The 10266-nt window shown below is 32.9% G+C and overlaps 1 pseudogene; it reads right to left on the bottom strand.

Annotated features, from left to right (window-relative positions):
- Positions 1-2178: 2178 nt before the first annotated feature.
- On the bottom strand, positions 2179-8628 carry LOC142630515 (vesicle transport protein GOT1-like; annotated as a pseudogene).
- Between the last annotated feature and the right edge of the window lie 1638 nt (positions 8629-10266).

Below are 10266 nucleotides of genomic sequence, written 5' to 3'. Positions count from 1 at the left end.
CAGCTCAACTGGTCGGACCAGTAACCCGGTGACCTAGCATATAGACCGGTCCGAGTCATCAATTGGATCGGATGTACACAAGACCTAGTCAAAATCGGTAAAACTCGGCAGGTTTTAAGCAAACCATGTGACCCAGCTAGGATTTAATGACTCGACTGGGTTAGTGAATTGTGCAAAATTACATTAATAGGTCCATCCCATTGACCTCTTTATTGTTTAATGTGTGATAATATGGTAATTTAAATAAGGGAAGACCTAATGTGTGATAAAAAAAAAATGCATTGTTCTATCACTTCTCAGCCGATTCACACTACTCTACCCATCACTTTTCATAGTTTTCGTTCCCTAAACTTGCAACTGTGCATCAATTTTCTGCTATGAACAAATCACTTTTTAGTTTCACATAACTAATTAGCACATAGGCATGAGTATATGTTATATAGTTTATTGTTTATACCTTATTTTCTCTTCTTTTGTTTAGGATTTGTTGTATCATTTGTTTATTGCTTCAAGTACTTTAAGTCACATTTTTTTTTTCCTCTTCTTTTATTTACGTAGTTTGAGATTTGCTTCTTTTTTTTTTTTAATATGTAGAATCTAAAGACATGTAATAAAATTTTATTTAGCAACAAACTTTGTTGCAATCTTATGACATTGGTTTATTTTGTTTTTGAATTTAATAGAATTTTTAATGATATTACTTGTGAAACCTTGATTTTGAATTATAATAGCGAGTTTAATTTAGATATATACTTTTTTTTTTGTTAATTTACATATTTATGTTATAATTTCTCAAACATATATATATATATATAAAATTTAAAAAAAAATAATAATTGACCCTGTGGTTCAACCGTTGACCCACTGGTTGAACCAATGATCTAGTGACCCAACTCATAGACTAGGTCAACCTCCGGTCCGGGTTTGATAACTATAATTATCTCTTTTTTTTCCTACGTGGAACTTAAGAATTTTCACCACTTTAATACAATGTTTAAGTACACATTAGGAGTCAATTTCTTATTCACTCCATACTATATTTTTAAAATATGCTTCCACCAAAGAGGCTACTCAATGATTTTTACCTTCACCACATGCCCGTCGTGATCATTGACACTTTGTCTTGATACATTTCTTAATTTTATTCTATTTTAAATAGCTCTATTTGATTGCCAAGAAAGTGTAGGGAAAGAAAAGAAACGATTGAGGTTATGTAGAAAACAAATCTTTTTATTTTTTTATTTTTTTATGGGAAGAAAACAAATCTTTTTATCATACCATGATGTTGAATTATATTTTAGAATGAGATTCAATATATTCTTGTTTCTTAAAAATCTATATTTAAACTTAAAGAAGCAAAATAAAAATAACCCCAAACTGAATGGGGGTAAATGTAATTTAGTCAAGAATTTATTTAAGAAGACTCTTTATCAATGATTTTGGTTAAAAAATTATAAACTAACCTGTACGAAATTTTGGAACAGGAGCTTAACACTTTGGCAAAACAACTGAATTACTTGACCTACAAATCATCTTCTTTTATAGATATTGTCGATTTCAAAACATCAAGCAGGAAAATGGTAACTAACTGCTCTCCACTATGGGGGCTCACATCCTAATATCTTATCCAATAGTTATGGTCCTGTTTGGTTCCCCCAAGCACTAGTGTTTTGTTTCATTTCTAAAAAGTGTATACATTTTCTGAATCTGAAACTAGTATATAGGATCCCATTTTCACTTGTGCTTTTGTTTAGCACCTGTTTGAGAACAAGAAACACTAGAATCACTAGATACCCCTATTTGGCACTTGGTTCTTATTTTTGAAAAAAGCCACTATTCTCACTAACGGATCTGTTCTAATCAGGAAAAATATTCAACTAAAATCATAAAATAATAACCCAACCGCAAACCCATCACCACCACCAACAGTTCCTCTGCAAGCATCCACAAAAATAATAACCTAGCAATGATCCAAAATCAGCAAGATGCACTCAAAAATCATCACCCAAAGGAGACAGAAAATCTCAAACAATTGGATGTTTGCTTGATGGGTTTTGGTTGTATGCAGCAAGAAAGGGTTGGATAGAGAGGGAAGATGAAGTCAGGGTGAGAGATATATCTGCAATTTGTATCCTGAAAAAAAAAAAAAAAAAAAATTTGTTGGTGGGCCGACCTGAGTTGAGTTTTTGAAAAATATGCAACTGAACTCATTTTCCTGAATCCAAAAATGTTGAAAAGTTGTTCACATATTTTGTTTTCATATCCACATTTCAAATACTGAGAACAAAACACAAACCCAAACAAGTTTTTGGGTGGTGGGGCCCATAGAAAACAGGAAATGAAAACAAAATACAGCCCGTTTTCAGTGGAACCAAACATGGCCTATACCTTTGCTTTTACACATCTGATAATGGGTTGCACTAAGCTGTCAAGCCTTCAGATGCCAGTTTGTATTAGGTAAGCATACATTGGCATACTTCAAAAGCAGTCATCAGAACCCAACAGGTTTTCAACTAGAGCCCCTCAGGCGATCAAGAAGCTGCTAGCCATAAGAAGATAGCATAAGTTCTCAGTCAGTCCAGTCAAATTATCTGACATAACAAGTCTGCAACATAAGTGGATAAGAGAGAGGGGGGGGGGGCAATCTTCTGAATATGATAGAGATGTCAGGGAAAAATCTAGATACAAGAAACAATTAGTTATAAAAGGCAGTGTCTGTTTTGTGAAGAAGGCATAAAAAAAACCTTCTAGGATTGTTTTATACCAGAAAATAAGATTCTGCATAGTAGGAAATAGGAATTATTGATAAATGGCATGCCAAAAATTTTTATGGAGTTTACTTCATACGCATAACGGGAAAGTTTTGGGGTCTTAAAAGTGTGTGCGCGCATGCATGCATGTGCGTTGGAGTCACTAGTTTCTAAAAAGAAGAAGAATTCTTTGAAGAGACAACATGAGAGATATAGAGAGAGAAGTATGAAGGCCTCAAGAGTATTACGCGCATTGAAACATCATAAACTAAACTCACCAGAACAGGATACTGTATAATCCATCCTAAAACTGGAATCTGATAGAGAAACACCTTGACAGATGGCCAAAAACCGCTACATTTACATCAATGCAAAATACATTAAAAGCCACACAAGTAGATAATTCAGTTTAGAGCTTGGAGTTCAGACCAGGAACTAACCCAAAGAGAGCAATACAACCATATATTTGTAGGATTATACCAACTATTGGCCACCGAACAAAAAGGAAAAAGAGCCCTAGAAGAAAAGATGCAGAACCCTGCAGAAGAGAATAGAAAATTAATCAAAGATCTATCTTTTTTTTTTTTTTTAGGTAATTAAAGATCTATCTCCAAGTAAATAATTTATTTATAGATGACATAATTCAGACACACTATTCATGCCCAGAGCCTTGTAGCTCAATTGGCACCTCTTAGTGTTTCCAATGGAAATGCCTAGATTCAAAGCTCTCTCCCCCATTGTGACTATCAAATTATCAACCACCAAAAAAAAAAAAAAAAATCCTTTTTAATGCTCAAACATGAAGAGTCATTAAGTATAAAAACTAAATATTAAGGTTACACTCCCCCAGACTCTATAATTTGTTTTTGAAAAGTGTAACTCTGATGTAAGGGGATTGATAGCAACCAACAGGACAACAAATATCGAAGGCCACTCCATACAAAATGTTATTAATTCCTACAAGTGCATTCATGTGTCTGATAGAGACAAAGGCTTCAAGGAAGTTGAATGATATTACAAAGATAAAGGAAGGTGGGTTGTAAGCCAATTTTACCCACTAGCAAGCAAGCCCTCAAGGGCCTCAACAGGTATTAAGGTAGGGATATAACCTATCAGCTGTAAATTTGAATCATAATGCAATTTGAGAATTTTCCTCTGCTACCACATATCAAACATGCATTCAGATTTCTTGATTTGCCATAGAGCCAGGCCCTAGGTCCATTGAAGTGAGCCAGTCGAAATGCTATGCTTGCTGTTTAGCTTAAACAGCAATGTCTCAGCTGTCCAGGAGAAATTATATGGGAAGAATAGGAGTACTTCTGTCTGACAATATCGTATATTCCGTATTTGGTTTTGATTTTATCCCTTAGCTTTTTCACAAGCACCTTGAACACATTATGTGCTCACAACTTAACAAATTAACCCCCTCCCCCACAGGAAAAATGAGACGGATGGTTTCAAAATATTTAGCACAAGAATTTCCTTAGCCATACCTTGTAGTTTGCTCTGTTAGTGAAGAGGTTCCACGTTGAATGCCAACCAAGCAAAAGGGCTACCCCAGTCAAGCAAAATATCTGATAACAGAATTATCAAAAGGTATACAAAATAATGGCCTCTTCCGGTGCACCGACCCATAAAGATTTAAGTTATAAAAGGCCTTACATTTGAAAGGGCAAGTAAACCCCTGTCGAAGAATAGAACTACACCAAGAAATGTAAAAACGATACCAAAACCAATGAGACCCAAACCAACCTCTGCAGGTTTCAGCAAAATTTTCCAAGGTTACAAGAGAAATACTGGTTATGACATAATTTGCAGGGAAATACCACAGAAACTTTCTTACAATAGCCATCTTATTAAAAAAAAATTTCAATCAACAAAATCAGATATAGAAATCATATTCTTAAAATCCCTATTTCAGCCATGTTCAACAAAAAAGTACCAGACCTTTTATTTTAGAAACTAAAGGTTATGCTCACACTTGAACCTCAACACTTTTTATAAAGCTTATAGGTACACAGATACTGAGAATGCCGCCCTTCAGCTTCAAACAAGACCACCAAGTTCAGCTCATGTATAAATTCAATGATAACAGATGACAATTCCCAAGACTTGTAAACAACCAGTTTATTTGTATGGATTAGGTGACATTCCCAATTGATAGTCAAAAGCATGGAGCTTGGCATGAGCAGAGACAGGAGAAAGAGTGGAGAATGCTAGAATGCAGATATATTGTGCTGATGTTACAAACACAACCAACTAGTCAAGTGGAATAAGAAATTCCAAGGCCACTAAAATTTGTTAACCATAAAAATGTATTTCCCTTTGAATTCTAAGTATTGCAAGACCAGTTACATATAAGTATTTGAGTATTTATATCCAACTGTGCTTTCTGGGTTATTATATCTAATCTAAAAGAAATATAAATGCTACTATGAAGTTTTTGTTTGGACATGTTATCATCTATGTTGTTATCTTTTATCTGTTACTTCAGTATGTTTGTGTGCATGTACATACATATATCTTTACACGCACGCACACACGTAACAAAAAAAAAAAGAGTTGCAAAGCCAGGGAGAAGGGAAGAACGTTGTAAGATGACAAAAAGGCTAGTGTTGCTACATCCTGCTCTGCAGTAGAGTAAAACCCTAAAAAAGGACATTGTTACAGATATTCAGTCCAACATAAATGTGTTCTTAAGGTTGGGACACATATATTCCTAATATATATGCGAAGGAGTGATTCTATATTTCTTTCTTTTGATAAGTAACAAAATTTATTTAAGCAAAAACTTCCAAGTATACATACAAACAAATCACCAACATCAGCCTCTCAAGTTACAAAACTCTAACAAATCTGGAAAAGAATCACAAGAGGAAAAAGGTAGAATTACTATAATTTGTGCTATTCAAGCATGAAATTAAGGTACATAATATAATATCAATAACTGTTCACTAATTGCTGATGATGTGGTCCCTTCTACCCCAAAGCATTCTTTGCCTACACATATTAGTATAAGCTATACATAAAGAGTGAAAATTAATTTTTACAAGTTTTATGGCATTATCATTTACCTTATTTCTTTCCCAGTTTTTTTAACACAATTTCTGTACAACACTACAGTCTCTCATAGACCAAGGTATGCATATAACATATAGGCATGGACAATTTCTTACCAATCAGCAAACTTATTTATCATGACTCCGAGTATCAACTAGGGAACTTCAAAATCTTAAAAAATTTGATCCAATTTAACAAAAAACTCTTTTATCACCATTTTTTACAAATACTAGATACATGTGCAACCACACACACATCCAAATCTGTATGACTTTGTGTATTTCTGATAAGATGAGAGGTTATAAATTGTATGACTTCATCTCCTATTTGAAGAATGGTGTGTTGAACACTTGAAACACTATACCTTGTGACTTGTATTTACCCATGTTTGACACTGGTTTAGAGAGTTAAGAATTCACATTCATTCGCCTCAAAATGTGTAAAGCTAAAAGGGTATTACTATTATGTTATTGGTTAACATCTGCAGTTTTATTAAACAGAGAGAAATATGTAAGTTTAATGCTATCAATAACTTTTTAAGTTTACCATGAGTCAGCAGATAAACACTTGTGTCTATGTCCACAATTCATAATAAAAGATTAATAAGATATCCTCCAAACTGTGAAGCTCAAAAGCATAATAACGCATATAAAATAATAATAAATTTCATGAAATCACATTAGAAAGTTGTTTTATAAGTTTCATGACACAAAAATCAAAGTACATTCTAATTTCTGCAAGAGATATAATATGTTAGTTTTTAATACTTCTTCTATCCCACTAAGGGTCTAATAAAAAAGATAAACGTGCAGATTAATGACATACATACACAAGAAATAACAAAAAAGTCAAGCATGAATAATTTCAAAATAAACTTTATCATAAATTTTTACACAACCAGGGTAATCATAGGGAACACCAATAACTCACAAAATAGTTCTACAAGAACATTCAGTTAACCAAATAAAGCACAGAGCCCTAAAACTAATTAAAAGAACTTAGCCTCAAGCAAAAATGTTCATGGCAAACACTGACTAGATGCTGAACCAAGAGTTGAGAATCCATGCATATGAAAAACATTAACAAACAGAATAATGCTCACTTTTTTGCTCAGTTAGTTCATACGCCATCCTGATAACTGTACTAGCCTCTTTGATGGTAGCAAATAGGAAGCACCTTTCAACTGCAACATCGGAGCATAACATATAAGATTATGAAGGTAAATAAAAATTTAAAGCTTATTATATACATAAACTATCAGACAGAAAAAATCTACAATTATTTTAAGCTAACACCTAAGTTTAGTGTGACCCCTAGCTGAAATCATCTCAGGATTTCACTTTTCATGTTAACAGCCTTTGGGTTTCAAACTTTTGACACAAATGTAGAACATATTTGACTTGATACCAATGTAATAAACCTTTTCAAAATTAGATAACTGACTACTCTGTTCAAATATTGGAAAGTCAACAATTTGAGTTCCTACTCCTTGTTCCCACTGCACACAAATTTGACTGATAAATCCGTGTATCAACACGTGCACTCTTCTTGGTCTTGGATATACTACCTCGATCTTGATTTAGAACGTCTTCACATGTCTCGCAATAACACAACTACATAGTCTGCCTCAAAAGTAGTCTGATTAAAAATTTACATCTTCTAGTCATATCCTCTCAACTCTTCATTCCATCACACCATTTAATTCTTACAGATAATAACAAACAAATAAAGGCCTTCAAATCCTAATTCCTAGCCTCAAAAACCATATCTCTAATTACTCTCATTTTTTTGTTGCCTCATCAGTTTCTTTTCATTCTTCATCATGACAACATCCGTTCTAGCCATTTGCCAATCTTGCTACCATACTCATCCAAAAAAAGGTCACAGTCACACCCAGTTTACAAGCTTCCACCTTTTGTTTGGTCTATCAGAGGCGATTGGTAGGAAACTTTACCCTCAATTTTTTGAAGAGGTTGATTCCCAAACTCAAACCCGTGACTTGTCGCTTTTGATATAAGGCACTTGACAACCTAGCTCCCACAGATACGATACCTCTAAAATCATAACCACTTTTTTTTTTTAGCTAATGTGGGTGTCCAAGGCTCTTAGAACCCGACTAATCCTCCGGGTGTGGGTGTGTGTGTGTGTGTGTGTCATATCCTTGTCCTACACATACACCAAGTAATAACAATGACAAATCTCTTTGGATGGCCCCAAGGTATTGGCTTGGGGCCTTAAACCCAAAACCTCATATATCACATGAAACCTAGGAACCACTAGACAAAACCCTCTGGTTTAAAACCAAATTTTTTTTAAATTTTCTTCAACTCTTTCAATAAAAGCCATTTTAAGCTCCACATTCTTAAAATTTCTAGTGGGTTAATTCTTGCAATTCCATATAAACTATTAGCAACACAGTAAATACTTGTTGGTCTGGCCATTTGGTTCCATAGTAATAGTTTTATCTTCCAAATTCTAATCCCTATTCCATTGCCTTCTATAATTCCAAACTAATAACTGTCTCTAAGACATTATTAAAGATTGGAAAAACAAACACATAGGTTTCATTTGCTAACATCAGTTCCAGACAGCAAAACGTATATATCTCAAATTTAATGTAAAAAATCACAAAATTCATAAATAACTAAGAATTATAGTAACAGATAGAAAGATGAGAGAGAAAGAGACTGACCAGTTGGGAAGATTGCAAAATGAGACAAGAACGGTGCGTTTTCAGTTTTTGACTCGACGAGACACAAGTACTTAACGCAAGAATAAAGAAAAGTGTATTTGGGTCAACAGGTTGGACTTGGCCCATTTAATTTTACTTTTGGGCCCTCATAGCTTTTTGGAAAATTAACCATTCGAGATTCATAGTCAGCCCATTCTACTTATAAAAAACTCTAGTCCATTTGAGTCCACTAGGCCTTAATTTTGTATAAGCACCGTGTAATTTATAATTTGCTGGCCCATGCTCGCACAAAAATTATCTCGTGTGGTCAGGACTACTCTAGGATCCGCAGCCTTGTAAGAGGTTCGCTTAGGCGTATGAATGAAGCAAGTTGTTTATGAATAATTTGAGCTTCACCCGGAAAAAAATGTTTGTTTATATTTAGCAAAAAAGTTAATCTCAAGCTCAGTTTAGGCTTTCATATTAAACGAAACAAGCTCAAACATAATAATTTGTTCGTGAACATGATACTCGATTTAAATGTATATTATATTATATTTTTATACGTATACTTGTTTAAAATATACTTATATAGACTTAATAATGGATTGTGTAAGTTTATAAATAAATTCATATAGTTTCAAGTTATTTTTTGTAGTTTATTGATAATATAAATAGTTTATTCATAATTAAATTCATAGATTTGTGAAGAGGTACAAATTTTAGTCATTGTTTTACCATATAGGAGGAAATAATGCATTAATCTTGTGAATTACAAGTTTGTTTGATAAGAAAACAAACCAGGCTTGAATATATAATCTTGTTTGGTGATGAACTCAAACTTGGCTCATGTTTAAAATAAAATAAAATGAGTAAGTCTAAACTTTTAATACTTGACTTAACTTACCTAATTTACAACTCGAGCTTTTTCATTGGAATCACCAATAAGTGCTTGTATTTTTTTTTTTTTTTTTGTGTGGATAATTTGATAGTTGGGGGAGGGGATTTGAATTTTAAACGTTTTTTGTTGGAAATATTAAGAGGTGTTAAGCGGTGAGTAAAGTTACAAGGCTATTGTATTTGTTGACCTAGAGATACTTGTGGAACAGCAAAGCAATGTCCATCCAAATTGAAAATCATTTGCTAGTGCCCAACTCTAACAAATAATGGCCAACTGCTCAAAAAGAAATCTTTGGTCATTATTTTTTTTGATGCATTAAGTAGGGATGGAGATTTTGAACTCCCAATTTTTCCATTATAAATTCTAAGAAGTGTTAGTTGACTTAAGGATTATTGGTGAAATCTTTAGTCAATTGCAGGGTATAAAAGTATCTCTTAGTAATGATTACAATGAAAGTAAACCAATTTTTTTAAAATTTGTTTTTAAAAGAAAAATTGTGTGTGATTCAAAGGGAATTGTAAGGGATTGTTTAATCAGCTTCTGGTTGTTGTTAATACACTTATAAGGAGACTTATCAAGAAAATATAATAGTTTATGCATTTTAATATTACTAGCTAGTAATTTCATGTATATATATAGATATACTTTTTTTTTTTTTTTTAAATCTATGCATGAATATACTTAAAAGATACACATTAAGATGTATAGTATAATTCCTATATTTATAAGAAATAAATATTTATGACACGACACAAAATTAGACATCAATTGTACAATATATATATATATATATATATATATATATATATATATTAATGTGAAATATATATAATTAGAGAATAAATTTGGTCAACCAAAGAATTAAATTTATAATAAGTCTATGA

This window comes from Castanea sativa, chromosome 4, assembly GCF_040712315.1.
Source record: "Castanea sativa cultivar Marrone di Chiusa Pesio chromosome 4, ASM4071231v1".
NCBI classification, from domain to species: Eukaryota; Viridiplantae; Streptophyta; class Magnoliopsida; order Fagales; family Fagaceae; genus Castanea; species Castanea sativa.
Note: the sequence above shows the minus strand (reverse complement) of the source record. Positions and strands in the feature narration are given on the sequence as shown.